The sequence below is a fragment of the Notechis scutatus genome, chromosome 2 (genome assembly GCF_049901735.1).
Source record: "Notechis scutatus isolate UNSWTSFEM ecotype Mainland chromosome 2, rNotScu1.2, whole genome shotgun sequence".
NCBI classification, from domain to species: Eukaryota; Metazoa; Chordata; class Lepidosauria; order Squamata; family Elapidae; genus Notechis; species Notechis scutatus.
The window spans coordinates 218,568,344-218,583,651 of NC_142010.1; the positions used below are offsets into that span (position 1 = coordinate 218,568,344).

The 15,308-nt window shown below is 40.4% G+C and overlaps 1 protein-coding gene and 1 pseudogene across 2 annotated transcripts in view; one reads left to right on the plus strand and one right to left on the minus strand.

The window, feature by feature from the left end:
* Positions 1 to 15,308, minus strand: part of APC (APC regulator of Wnt signaling pathway) — a 147,630-nt gene that overhangs the window by 117,800 nt on the left and 14,522 nt on the right. The gene's annotated exons all lie outside the window — the stretch shown is intronic.
* On the plus strand, positions 9,948 to 14,366 carry LOC148132513 (general transcription factor II-I repeat domain-containing protein 2 pseudogene; annotated as a pseudogene).

The window sequence follows — 15,308 nt, forward strand, 5'->3', positions numbered from 1 at the left end:
ACCTGGCTATTATAGTATGCACCACACGAATTCTTTATCCCTGTGACCAAGCTTGGCACTGAGCCCCCAATGTTCTCCATGCAATTCAAAAAACTGGTTTTAACCTTTAAAACCCTACATAGCTTGACTTTGTGGTATTTTTTTTAACAAGTCCTGATACTTCAAATGCAAATGTCTCAGCAGCATCCTTTAATGGTCCCCCTCTTTCACAGAATAAATGGGATGGTGACTCATAGGCACTGCTCTGTTGCTCTACCTGCTTTACAGAATATCCTTTCACCTAGGATATAATCAATTCCCATTTTATTAACACTTCATAAGCAGCTGAAAATGAATTATTTAGAAGAGGTAACTTCTTTCTATATATGCTTTATATTTATTGATTTTATTTTGATATCAAATACAAGATCTGTTTTCGCAGCATAATTGATGATAATGGCCCATAGCTCCACAGCAATGCATCATTTCTTGTGCCTACCTTGACACACAGAACAGAGTAGGGCAACCTTATACACTTTAACTATGGCTCCTTGAACAGGTTGCTTCAGATAAGTTAGGGTTATGGGCAGAAACTCAGCTTGGTGGTCATGATGCATCTTACAAACACAGCAAAATATATGGTATATTATCTTATCAAAGACTTCTGGGATAGACTGAAAAGTGAAGGTGATATCCAGCAGCATTGTCATTTTAAAGTGCGTTAACCTTGAGCTTTTCTTACCTAATAGGACAAACATTAAGAGGTATCCAGCACAGATGTCTATTTTGTATCTGTCATTTTACTAAAAATATCCTCTTAAATGGACTATAGAAAATTGTGGGTTTTGACATTTCTCTGGTGTTCTGACATAATTACAAAAACACTTCTTTTTCTCCCTTTTCCAATAGTCACTAAATAATAAGCCCATTCTATGGGCTCTTCTTCCTTTCTCAAAATGTTTACAGTCAATCATCTTCTTTCTTCAAATACATACTTACTGCCAGTGGAATTTCTCTGGAGTGTGTGTGTGTCTGTGTGTGTGATATCCAGTTTGCCAAAGACCTCAAAAACAACTGAATATTTCTGCTTGGATGGAACATCTGTCAGCGTTCCAACTAGCCAACTCCAAACCAATAAACTCTGAGACAAGCATTTCATCAAAGTTCCATTGGATTAGAATTGTCATATTGGCACATCTGAGAAAACCCAAATCTGAGAGCTCCGGTTTTTCCCTTCCCAAAAGAAATTCAAAGATCCAACCCCTGCATCCACCAGTCCATCACATGGCCCAATCAAATCATCATTCCAACTGGAGACATTCTTCCAGGCACTCCTCTCCAGGTGCAGGGTAACATGTCCTTGACTCTCTGAGAAATAATGTTGTTGATTCTAATCTTCTACCTCACTGTGAAATCCCCCCTCCCAAATTCCCAGGCACTAAATGTGGCAGCCCCGAAGCTTTCAAGTAAAAGATGGCTTCCAAGGCTGCCAACATCCTTCATATTAGAAACAACCATATCAAGCCTATTAATAAAACTCAACTATCAATAGATTTTGGAACCCCCCAAAGTGGGAGAGAAGTCTCGTGACTAGGACAAAAATTAACCCTGCAATGGTTTTTTAAATCATTGCTTATTTAACTACTAAGTGTAGACAACAATCACACAGCTGTAATGTAAACTAGTGTCAGTCCTCTTACCAGATGACTACTAAAGAATTCTTAAAGTACTTCCATACCCTTAAACATTGATAATAATCATACTTATATGACAGGCATTCCAAAGATGGTCTCTTGCTTTATCTTACTGGGCATTGCAAACATCTATAATAAGGCGGTGGTGGTGGGAAATCTATGATGATTTTAAGTTGGACAGGCATAGAATTGCTACTACAATATCATAGCAAGAGTGTTGATTCTACATCTCCCAGCATAAAACAAATGGTCAACCAGCTTGTTTCTCTATCCATGTGATTATTCCATTAGTAGAATTTTCTGTCTTCTGTTCAATTGCATTCAATTCTCAAAAGCTGCCTGGACAAATCCCTGTAGTTTTTTGGGCAAAGTTTTTCAGAAGTGGTTTGCCTTTGCCTCTTTCCTAAGGTTGAGACTGACCAGCCCGTAGTCACCCAACTACCCTTGTGCCCAAGGCAGGATAAGACCTTCTGATCTCCTGATTTCAAGCCTATTGTCTTAACAACTACACAAAACTGGCTCTAGTAGTAGAATTGCTCCTGATAGTGTAAGTTCCACAGAGCATGGAGAAATTCATTTGAAATCTGCTGAGCTAGCATATAGAATGTGAAGGGATCAATATAACCATTTGATCAGCTCCAAGAAAATGCAGTACAGCTGTTCCTTTGTTTATTTATGGATTGAGTTTACCCCACTCTTCTAATGCATGTATCTCACTCAGATCAGCTTATAGCAATTATAACCACAAAGGTGCAATCACAGCAAAATTGCAGTTTTGTCTTTGTGAGAGTCAGGCATACAAGATGTAATTGCTGCTGCTATATACCAAAGTATTTATTGGCACTAACATGCATGAAATTCTTTGTAAGAGCTATGAAATCCAGGAAATAATGTAATATTTATTTTAAAAAATGAAGAACATGGACACAGGTATCATGGGAGTTATACATATCTTCAAACATCTATAAGGAAATGTCTTTTTTGTCCTGAAGATATCACATAGTGCCAGATGCAGTTTTGAGGAATTGCACACCTGAGCACGTGTACCCAAACAAACCCACCTTCATTGTGTTAGGGCAGAATGTGCAAAGAAAATATTTCCTGCTATTCTTCCCAGGACACTTGTAATCACAGCAACAGTACAAAGTCAGGGGAAAATATTTGTGGGAGACAGTTACACAGGAGTTCTTCAGAGGTAGTAATTTATCCATAGAGATTAAGAAAAATCACAAAAGCTCACATTTTAAAAAACTCTTAGAGCAGTATTGGCAAACCTATGATGCATGTGTCAAAGGTGACATGGCACAACATTTTGCTTTAAACACCTATTTTTATCAGTACTCAACAACGATTAATGTATTTTCAAAAGCTTACAATTTCCAGAGTCTGCGAAGGCTGCGCAGGAATAGTGTGTGCTCTCGCATGACCTAAGGACTCTCTAGAAATTGCACAAAAGGGCTATGGTCTCACACAGCCTCCTAGGCCTCTGATAAACTCATGAGAATATGATGTGCTTTTGCATAGCTTTCAGAAGCTGATTACAACGCAGAAGAGCATTCTCTGAAGGCCTCATGATTTCTCATGCAACCTTGAGTGGGCCATAGATGTCTGTAAACATCACCTGAAAGTGAGCAGTGCAAGGAAGATTTTGGAGAACAATGGGCCATGGAGGCAATTGTACCATTCCCAAAGGCTTGCACACCTTGGGGAATGACGCATGATGGCCTTTTTGACAGGCAGCAGTGGCACTAGGATGAAGTTGAGGCTTGGGTCTAACCCAGGAGTCTTCAAACTTGACAGCTTTAAGACTTGTGGACTTCAACTCCCAGAATTCCTCCTCTAGTCATGTTAGCTCAGGAATTCTGGGAGTTGAAGTCCACAAGTCTTAAGCTTGCCAAGTTTGAAGACCCTTCGTCTAACCACTGTGCTGTTGCCAAGTGTCAGAGTGCTATTGTTCAGAAGGGCCTGGTGGAAGGAGAGAGAGGTTGGGGTGGTGGGTGGGGAAGTGTGACAACAGAATCAAGTTAGGCATTTTCCAAATTTTTGACACACCAAGCCTGAAGGGCTCAATATTATTGTTCTAGACACTCTTTTGTTAAGAACAGCATTTAAAATAACGTCCTTTATTTAAAAAAACTGGGGGGAAAAAGAAATAACTGTTGAAATTGACACCATCTGGATGAATACAGTGATTAAATTAGTTCTTCACTAATGCTATAAATCACAGTTAATGTTGATTTCCCCCTCTCTGTTTTACACCATTTGGAGCAGAAAATACCAGCTATAATATTCAATCAATCAAGCAGTCATCCCCTTACTATCAATGCCTGGGGTTTGTTTGTTTTTTAAGTATATGCTCTTACTTTGTGCACATACTTCCAAAGTCCAGTTGCCTTTGGAAAAAGCACCTTTGGGATATATATGCTCTTATATTTCAGAGAAAGCATGCTGGGCTGGGTGTCATCAGATGACATTGCATTAATGATGGCATATAAGCATACCAATGCTCCCAAATCTTACCTGCATGGGCAGTATCATTGGGAGAAAAGAAATCCTTCAAATAGCCAAACCCCATGACATAAGGGGCTTTATAAATCACAAACAGCTGTTCAAATTGCACTGGAAGCTTACTGGTAATCAATGTGGCTAACACAGCAGGATGTATACCCATAACTGCCCATGCCAACCTATTCTGGATCAGTATGGCTTTCAAGTGGTCTTAATGGGAAGCCCCATGTACAATACACTGTAATAAGGCAGGCAGAAGGTCACCAAGGAATGAATGATAGTGGGAAGGAATTCCCAGTTTAAGAAAAGGTGCAATTAGCACATTTGTCACCTGCTGTTTGAGCAGGAGCTCAAATTGAGCACCAGTTCTGTCTGGGGAAAAGCTACTGCACAGATAGAAAATTCACTAATTCTTTCCCATCCAGATCCCAATAGCTCTTATGCATTGGCACAAAACCTCAATCACACCAGATGTACAACTGATATTTATGCAGGAGCATCAAGACAACCTTGAGAAAGAAATTCAAGAGCAGTTATATATTGTAAACAAAGCTTAGCTCTGAAACAAAAAAGTGACAAAGAAACTTGAGATTGCGCTGACCTGATTCTCTGGATTGGAGGAGAGAGAAATTTTCTAGGCTTTAATATTCTGCTCATATACCATGCAACAATAATGGAGAGTTCCATTCCCCTTTGTGGAATCTGTTTCCTGATTTGGACTGACTCCAAAGGCTGACATCACTTGATCCTGTGTCAATAGATGGCCTAGTCCACTAACTTCATGTAAAAGTTAAATAGAAGGACCAAGAGCGTTAAGTCCTGTAAGATCTCACATATGAAGGATATTCCAATTATTTTCTTCCCCATCAACACTGATTAGAACTAGTTACAAAGAAATGAGAAAAACCATTGCAAGAGTGTGCCATCCATTCACCGTTTACTCAGACAATCCAGACGGATACCATGATCCATGATAACAAAAACTGCTGAGAGACCAAGAAGAACTAGGACAATTGTTTAACCACTATCTTGGTTATACCATTGTTTGTTCATAAGTATGATGGATATGCTTTGATACTATATCCTGATCTGAAATCTGACTGAGAAAGGTTGAGATAATCCATTTCCTTCAGAGGTCTCTGAAGGTGCAACCTTCTCAAAAACATTCACTAAAGAGATAAGTTTGGATAAAAATTGTCTAGCATCATTAGATACAGCAATGGCTTCTTGAAGATGGAATGCACATCCTTATCTTTCAAATCAGATAAAACCAACTCTTCGTGCTAGTCATTTCAGGCTCTAGGGGGCGGTGCTCAACTTCGTTACAAAGCCAAAAAGCCAGCGCTGTCTGAAGACATCTCTGTGGTCATGTGGCCAGCATGACTAAATGCTGAACACGCACAGAATGCTGCTACCTTCCCACCAAAATGGTCCCTATTTTTTCTAGTTGCATTTTTACACGCTTTCCAACTGCTAGGTTTGCAAAAGCTGGGACAAGTAATGGGAGCTCACTCCATATGTGGTGCTAGGGATTTGAATCACCAAATTGCTGACCTTTCTGATTGACAAGCTCAGCGTCTTTAGCCATTGAGCCATCACGTCCCTGGTCTACACCTATTTAGGTCTTAGTAATACGTGCCAGATCAACCACCTCACCCATAATAAGAATGGATGAGAGGGGGGGGGGGGGGGGGGGGGGGGGGGGGGGGGGGGGGGGGGGGGGGGGGGGGGGGGGGGGGGGGGGGGGGAACGAGGGGGGGGGGGGGGGGGGGGGGGGGGGGGGGGGGGGGGGGGGGGGGGTTTTAAATAACATGGCATTTAATAATTGCAGCTAGAGGCACAAGCTTTGGAAGCTTCGGAGATTTGGCACGGAGGCTGAATGCTAGAATCTGGAAGGCACAATCAATTTCAACCATTGGTTTCACCTTTCCCATGATAATCCCACCCCCAAATTCCTATCATGTCTCCTCTGCCCATAGCAGCTGGGATGTTGGTGTCTGCCCTCTCTCCATCTCCCTTCCCACACCTCACTGATTATCTCCCAGGAACCAGGGACCACCTACCAATTAATTAACAATGCTCATCCACCTTCAGCAACAACATATTCTAGGCCAACTATCAGACTGCATTGTTCTCAATCTGCTTCCACTTAGCAGCAGCTGCAAGACAGTATAAGGCTATCTAATTTCAAAAACCATTACCCATTCAGACATTCAGTGATCCTTTTGCTAGCCCCTGTAAACCTGGGATAGTAGATGCCACCATATAAACCTACATACGCAACTTCACTCCCCCACAGGACACAACCAGAGGTCCCTTTAATCCAATAAACACTCCAGTAAATAGTCCAACATACACTGGCAGGCAAATCTAATAAAATTGATGAAAAATCTCCAAAATAAACATAACAGAGTAGAATAGCTTAGAATAGATCCTCTAAGTTCCTAATGGCTGGCTCTAGATTGAGAATCAAAGGGTAGAGAGATGGAGTGTTAAGACTTATTTGCACGTCATTCTGCAGCCTCTACAAAACTTCTGCTTGTGACCAGATGTAATAGCAACAGCACTTAGACTTATATACCGCTAAAACTCTCTCTAAGCAGTTTATAGAGTCAGCATATTGGCCCTTCATTTTATTGACCTCGAACGGATGGAAGGCTAAGTCAGCTTTGAGCCACTCAGAATCCAACTCCTGGCAATCAGCAGAACTAGCCTGTAATACTGCATTCTAATCGAATGGAATCAAAATCATTTGAAGCATTAGTATGCTTTATAAATCCTTAGTAAGACCACACCTGGAATACTGTATCCAGTTTTGGTTACCACATTACAAAAAAGATGTTGAGACTTTGGAAAAAATGCAAAGAAGAACAACTAAGATGATGAAGGACTTGGAGACAAAAACATATGAAGAACGGTTGCAGGACTTGGGTGTAGCCAGTCTAGAGAAAAGAAGGAGTGACATGATATTCCAGTATTTGAGGGGATGCCACAAAGAAGAAGGCGTCAACTTATTTCGCAAAGCACCGAAGGCAAGACAAGAAACAATGGATGGAAACTAGTCAAGGAGAGAAGCAACCTCGAATTGAGAAGCTTCCTAACAGTGAGAACTGCTTGCTTTCAAGAAGTTTTGTGTGCTTCATCACTGGAGATTTTTAAGAAAAGACTGGACAGCCACCTGTCTGAAATGGTATAGGGACTCTTGCTTGAGCAGAGGGTTGGACTAGAAGTCCTCCAAGGTCCCTTCCAGCTCTATTCTAATTGAAATAAAGCAGATGACAGAATAAGTAAACTAACCTAACCCTAACTACCCCTTTTAAAGCAAGATGCTATGTTTCTTCTTTTGAGTGGCTTCTCAAAAACGTTTTTGGATTCATATTGCATTTGAAATGTGACTTATGCTGGTTAATAATTTAGGAATACTATAAATTATCTAAATTTATCTAAACTTCATTCTGAATAAAATAGAAGGGGAATCTTGAGGAGGTACTTCACTTATATAAACAGATCCCAACCAGGTGAAATTTTACTTACTAGTAACTTGCAATAAACAGATTGAGGATCTACATAAGATACCTTATGCAAGTGTACTAAAATATAAATACTAGTAAATTTCTATTTTGCTTAAAATAGGGTTTTTTCTGTGGATCAGCATTTTTTGGTGACAATGTTTGGAGATGCTGTAAATTTATTGCATTCCTCTTTTTAGCATTCATTTCTCTGAGTTACAGGAACTATATCATCTGTTTTGTGAGGATGATTTATGGTGATTTGTTTTGAGGATGATATATCAGCCTGTCAAAAACAGGCAAATTATTGCTTCCTGTTAAATATGGCAGAGGGCCTGAAGAGATGTGGTCTTTTTCCTGCAACAATTTCATGGGAGGAGAGAGGTTTACTGCCAGTACAGCTTAGCATTGTTTTCTTATCATGAAAGAGAGATCTTGAAGAATACCAAAATCTAAGAAATTATTCTCAACAGGGCTGCAAAAATGTGGACAACCACCAGATAGCAGCAAAGTTACACAGAAAACTTTTTAAAGTTTTGCTATCATGAAGTAGTTGACTGGACTTTGCAGCTCATACCTGATAGCTCTATCTAGGAGAATGGAGCACATAAGCTTTAGTACACAAGGGACAGTGACTAGGGGTCTCACAATTACACTTAACAGGAAGCCGTAACACATAAAATCTTGAAGATAACATTGTAATGGATTTGGGTTGACCATGACAAATTATTATAGTTATGATAACACAAGCTTAGTCTTGTAAAAATATCAGCTAAAACATGCTGTGTGACTTGGGACAGTTATTATCTCTCAGCCCACTGTCACCCCAGAGATAAAATGAAAATTGATCCCCACCTAGAATGTTTTGAGTAACTTTGTTATTTAACGGTGATAAAAAATGGAAAATGCACCATACCACTTCTTTAATTGTTCTCCATAACCTTTTTTTTAAAAAAAATAAAAATAAATCCTTTCTATCCATTTTCAGACACAATGCCTTCGCTACACAGGAAGTTCTATTCTTGAAAATGCATTCTCAGCATATGAGGTTAGTCATCTCTTGGGTATCTGAATTAACAAAGCTTCCTTCCTGAACCTCTCCAATGTCTATTTTTCTGGGCAAGATTAATAACAGGAGACAAGTTATATTTCAGCAGCCCCCAATTAAAAGAACTTCCCAAGGATTCCCCTCCCTCTGCAATTCCCAGGAAGAAATGAAAAATCTGTCTGCATGAATTTTTCTGCTGATTTCACTGAGCACAATTTATCTCAGCCACTTTGACTTTATTGATCCTGCACTAAAAGTTAGTGATAGCTTGCATATTGGCAATTGATTATCTTCTTTCTTGACCTCATAGCAATTTTAGTGCTAATCATACCACCACTGTTTCCCCCAAGTGTGTTAAATTGGGATATATCATATTATAAAGATATCAAGTATAATAGTCAGCAAATATTTCTTTTCATATACATGTGTTAATTATTTATAAAACATTCATAACAAGTCCTAAGGCAATTTATGGCATACTTTTCAAAAACAGATAGCATTAAAACTAGCATTATGTTTGAAAGTAATTACAAATCAGGGAAAGTGAAAAAATAATTTAAGAACAATGCTGAAGAATTTAATAACTGCTGGAATAGATTTCCCAAATGCATACATACAAACAAATGTACCAGATATTTTGGGATTTCCCAGCCACCATATTAGAGATCTAACGTTTCTGGAGGGCATCAGGTTGGGGAAGACCATTTTAAAGTTTCTAAAGCAGAGGTCTCATTCTCGCGGCCCGCGGGCCAATTGCGGCCCGCAGGACGATATCCTGTGGCCCCCACCGTGATATAAAAGTATAATATTAGTGCGGCCCGCAGGGGGAATGGACCTCTGAAGGAAGTCCCACCCGCCATTCCTCGTCGTGGCTGACATTCGGTGCTAGGCTAAGCTACACCGACTTCATGCACACTACGCTTGTAACAACAGTGTGGCGGATGACGAACAGTCCGGTAGCAGTCGCCTTTTTTTGCGGTTGACATTCCGGTACTTTCTACCATCAACAAATGCCACAATCATACGCAGAGAAAGGCGACTGCTACTTGGCTGTTTGTCATCTGCTGCGCTGTTGTGACAAGTAGAAGCGGAAATGACATCACGCTTCGAGACGTTCTCCATGCGTCGCTAGCTGGCTAAACACTTCTATGAAACGTGGAACAAGAGCAACGCCAAGTGGAATAAACTAAATTTTGTCACACCCTCATCATGTCTTTGTCAAAGCCAAAGCCTGCAGTGAAGAGAAAGATAGGTGATGAGCACAGACAATTTCAGCAAAGGTGGGAGACGCAGTATTTTTTTGTTGAGCACAGGGGCATCCCAACATGCCTTATTTGCGCTGAAAAAGTTGCAGTGCACAAGGAATACAACCTGAAACGTCATTATTCAACTAAAGATGCTGAGGAATGTGCAAAATATCAGGGGGATGAGAGAGCCAACCGGGTTGCCAGCCTTAAAACATGTCTAGTGAGGCAACAAGATTTCTTCAAGAAAACAACCAAAGAGAATGCTGCAGCAGTCGAAGCTAGCTATATGGTTAGTGAGATGATTGCTAAGGCGGGAAAACCATTCACAGAGGGCGAGTTTGTAAAAAAATGCATATTACAGGCTGCAAGTATAGTTTGTCCGGAAAAGAAAAGTCAGTTCAGCAACATCAGCCTTTCTGCCAACACAGTGGCAGAGCGCATTTCTGACCTGTCAAGTGACATTTATCATCAACTGTGTGAGAAAGCCAGATGTTTTGATGCATATTCAGTTGTTCTTGATGAGAGCACAGACATAACTGACACTGCTCAGCTCACAATTTATGTCCGGGGTGTTGATCGCAATTTTGAAGTGACAGAGGAGTTGCTCAGAGTAATTCCAATGCATGGCCAGACCACCGCTCATGAGATATTTCGCCAGCTGTGTGATGCCATTGAGAATGCCAGTTTGCCATGGAATAGGCTTGTTGGAATAACAACCGACGGAGTGCCATCAATGACAGGGAGGAAAAATGGACTGGTGGCACCTGTTCAGAGAAAACTTGAGGAGGAGGGTGTAGAAGAGGCTATTGCTCTGCACTGCATTATCCATCAGCAGGCCCTTTGCAGCAAATGCCTGAAGTGTGACAACGTGATGTCTGTTGTTGTGAAATGCATCAACCACATCAGATCCAGGGGCTTAAAGCACAGGAGGTTCCGTGCTTTTTTAGAGGAAATGGAGTCAGAATATGAAGATGTGCTCTATTTCACCGAGGTACGTTGGCTCAGCAGGGGAAATGTCTTGAAAAGATTTTTTGAACTGAGAGAAGAAATGAAAGCCTTCATGGAGAAGGATGGGATGGCTGTTCCCGAGTTGAATGATCAGAAATGGCTCATGGACTTAGCTTTTCTTGTCGACATCACACATGAGCTGAATGTACTGAACAAGAAGTTACAAGGCCAGGGGCAGCTTGTCAGTGCTGCCTATGACAACGTGAGAGCATTCTCCACAAAACTTGTGTTATGGAAAGCCCAGCTCTCTCAGACAAACCTTTGCCATTTCCCAGCATGCAAGGCACTTGTGGATGCAGGCACACCATTCAGTGGTGAGAAGTATGTTGATGCTATTTTGAAGCTACAGAAGGAATTTGATCACAGATTTGCAGACTTCAAGACGCACAGAGCCACTTTTCAAATTTTTGCAGACCCCTTCACCTTTGATGTGCAAGATGCCCCTCCTGTGCTTCAAATGGAGCTTATTGACCTGCAATGCAACTCTGATCTCAAGGCCAAATTTAGGGAGGTGAATGGAAAAGCAGACAAGCATGGGCAATTTTTGAGAGAATTGCCCCCCAGCTTCCCTGAGCTTTCCCGAATGTTCAAGCGGACCATGTGCCTTTTTGGGAGCACATATTTGTGCGAAAAGTTCTTCTCCACCCTGAACTTTAACAAGTCCAAGTACAAGTCCAGACTTACTGATGATCATCTTCAAGCCATACTGAGGGTCTCAAGTGCCTCCTCTCTCAAGCCAAATGTGGCTCAGATATGTGAGAGGAAGCGTTGTCAAGTCTCTGGCAGCAAGGAGTAAGCTGGAGAAGCCATGTTCTGAGGAACTGTTCATGATCTTCATTCAATGTTCCATTCATGTGTTCAGGACAGTTCATGTATTGGAGAAATCATTAACTGTAGATGACATTTGAGGATATTTTTTTAACAACCTTTTTTTGTGGAATCCCTTATGCGGCCCAGCCTCACCCAGACTCTGCCTCCAGCGGCCCCCAGGTAAATTGTGTTTGAGACCCCTGTTCTAAAGAAACATAAAAGCAATATTTATGTTGCTTTAGAGCTTACAATTTCAACAAATTTAAAAGATTCTAGTTGGCAAAGGGTGATATTTCATGTTTCTAATCCCATCAGATCAATCTGGATAATTTCTTTAAATAACAGCAAAGAAAGATTTATTGAAGTTCTTGAAGAGTTTTACAAATGGGATGTTATTACTCAAAGGGCTTTGAAATAGCAGATAGGATACAATAAAAAACAATCTCTTCATGCCCTCTTTTATATACTGTAAAAGAAGAGGAAAATGGAAAAAAGATTTCACACAAGCTCTCCATAAGCAAACCACACCCATATTTTAACTTTTATGTTCAATTGTACATTAACTATACTTGCAATCTTACAATTTTCACCATTCTCAGATGTTTTTTTTAAAATCTGATTGGGATTTTTATCACATTTGTAGCATTGATTACAATTCTATATGCATTATTATACAAATCTCTAATAAAAGCCTTCTATTCCTTCAATTCTGTTTCAACCCAAATCATTTCATAGCTTTTTAAAAATTTCTTTACTCTGTTGAAGGCTTCATGTTTACTTCTCTTCATACACTTCCATCAAAGAAATATTGGAGTAGGATTCATACAGAAGATTTTTAAATGAATATAAAGATAAAACTGGGGACTTCTTTTCTTTATTTTGTTTTATTTATCTGTCAAACATGTACAAGATGACAAGTATGAACATAAACAAGAACAAAGGAAGTAAATACAGATAAATGCAGACAGTAAGACAGGGATGGTAGGCACATTGGTATGCTTATGCACACCCTCTTTAAGGACCTCTTAAGAATGGAGTGAGGTCCATGGTAGACATGGTAGGTTGAAGCTGTAAGCGGTTGAGTCTGTAATAACAGAGTCTTGTAGGGCGTTCTAGATAGACCACTCTGTTGTTGTATTTTCTGCAATTGAGTTTGTATCAGTTTACCTTGAGTTTGTATCAGTTGTTTGCCCATGTATTACTATGATTGAAGCTGAAGAAGTTGTTGACAGGCAAGATGTTATAGCAGACAATTTTGTGAAGTATGCTTAGATTGGACTGCAGTTCCAGATTGTCCAGGCTCAAAATTTCGAGCCTGGAGGCATAGGGAATTCTATTGTAAGTGGAGAAGTGGAGTACTTTTCTTTTGGGTCTAACAAAGAACTTGAAAAAGTAGAACTTTGATGTTATATATGCTAATAGCAGCAAGAATGCTCTATGCACAAAAATGGAAAATTATTTTAATACTCACAATGAATGACTGGCTCAAAGTTGATGGAGTTAGTAGAGATGACTAAATCGACTGATTAATTAAAGAAAAGAATACAACTTTGCTTTTACTTGAAAACCACTTCTCAACTTCATGCTTAATGGAGAAAAAAAAAGAAACTTCAATTTTGAGTTTTGCAGATTAGATAAGTTTGTTGTTGTAGAAATGGTGAGGAACATATTACAGGTAGTCCTCAACTTACAACCACAATTGAGCCCAAAATTTATGTTGCTAAGTGAAATATTTGTTAAGTGAATTTTGCCCCACTTTACAACTTTTCTTGCCACTGTTGTTAAGTGAACCATTGCAATTAAATTGGTAATCTGGCTTCCCCATTGACTTTGCTTGATAGAAGGTCACACAAGCTGATCACATGACCCCAGGACACTGCAACCGTCATAAATATGAACCATTGCCAAGCATCTGAATTTTGCTCATGTGACCATGAGGAAGCTGCAACAATCATAACTGTGACAAACAGTCATAGTCACTTTTTTCAGTGTTATAACTTTGACTGGTCATTAAATGAACTGTTGTAAGTTGAGGACTATCTGTATTATGTAAAAATAAAAAGTTGAGGTTGTATGCTATTACCTTATTGTACCGCACTAACAAGAAATGGAAGTCAATGCTTTTGTTTTCGTTTCCTCTTTTATCTTACACTTTTTCCTCCCCTACTTTCCTATTATTTTCATTTTTCTTTATAGTTTATATTTTGATAACTAATAACATTTGTAAGACAACACACTTTCAAACAACTTATTTCCATCAGAATTGCTCTGCATTTTTTCTGCCACTGTGCAGCATTTATTCTCACACAACCTTTTTTCTATCCAGAACCCCCTTCATTTTATCGTTATTCCATACAATATTTCTCATTAGCACAATTTTCTGCATTTCAGTGGTGCTGTCTAATATAATTCTTTCCAATTCGGTTCCAAGCAATTTCCACATTCTCATTTGTTCTTGGATTTCTGAATGGCACAGTAACTTTTTCTGTGTGTTTTTCAGAGATATACAAAAGACTTTGTTCTGTTTGATGGCATCATTACAACAGACAACACATTGATATAGAAATGAGACCATGATACAATCAAAGGAAACAAATGGGAGACAGCATAGCAAAATAACTGACAGTAAACACAATTTTATGAGTTGACAAAAGAGACATGACAGTGTATACCGTATTTGCCGGCGTATAAGACGACTTTTTTGCCCTGAAAAAGATGCCTCCAATTGGGGGGGTCGTCTTATATGCCGGGTCGTCTTATACGCCAGCAAATAGTAATTGGGAGGCACTGCGGCTGCCCAGCGGCTGAGGCACTTTGCGCACCGTGGAAATGAATCCGTGAAGCCGAAAGGAGCAGCCAGCCTTCTCCAGCTCCCAAGGAAACGAGGCTCGCACCGCCCGAGCTCCGCTGAGGTATCCGGCTGGGGCTGTCAGGAGTTGTTACCGCTGGCGCGGCTCCGCGTGGCTCCAGTCCCGCGTTGCCTCGGGAAGGGAAAGGCAAAACCAGGAGCCGCTGCTGCCATTGCAAAGCGCCGCTGCGGCTCTGCCTTTGCCTTTCCCTTCCCGAGGCAACGCGGACTGGAGCCAGCGCAGAGCCAGCGCCAGCGGTAACAACTCCTGACAGCCCCAGCCGGATACCTCAGCGGAGCCCGGGCGGTGCGAGCCTCGTTCTTGGGAGCTGGGAGAAGGCTGGCTGCTCCTTTCAGCTTCACGGGATTCGTTCCACGGTGAGACAAAAGTGCCTCAAAAAAAAAAAAAGTGCAAAAGTGGAAGGCGTGCGGAAGAGGGGGCGAGTATATAACAAACTATATTTTGAGTGGAAATGTTGGGGGGTCGTCTTATACGCCGGGTCGTCTTATACGCCGGCATATACGGTATTTGTTCCTCAGTGCTTGAAATACGATTGTTAGTAATAAAAGTCAGAAGATCAAATTCTTTATACTGCCTGTGAGCACAATGCATATTTCTCTATTATGAACTTCTTATATGAATTTTAATTAATAATC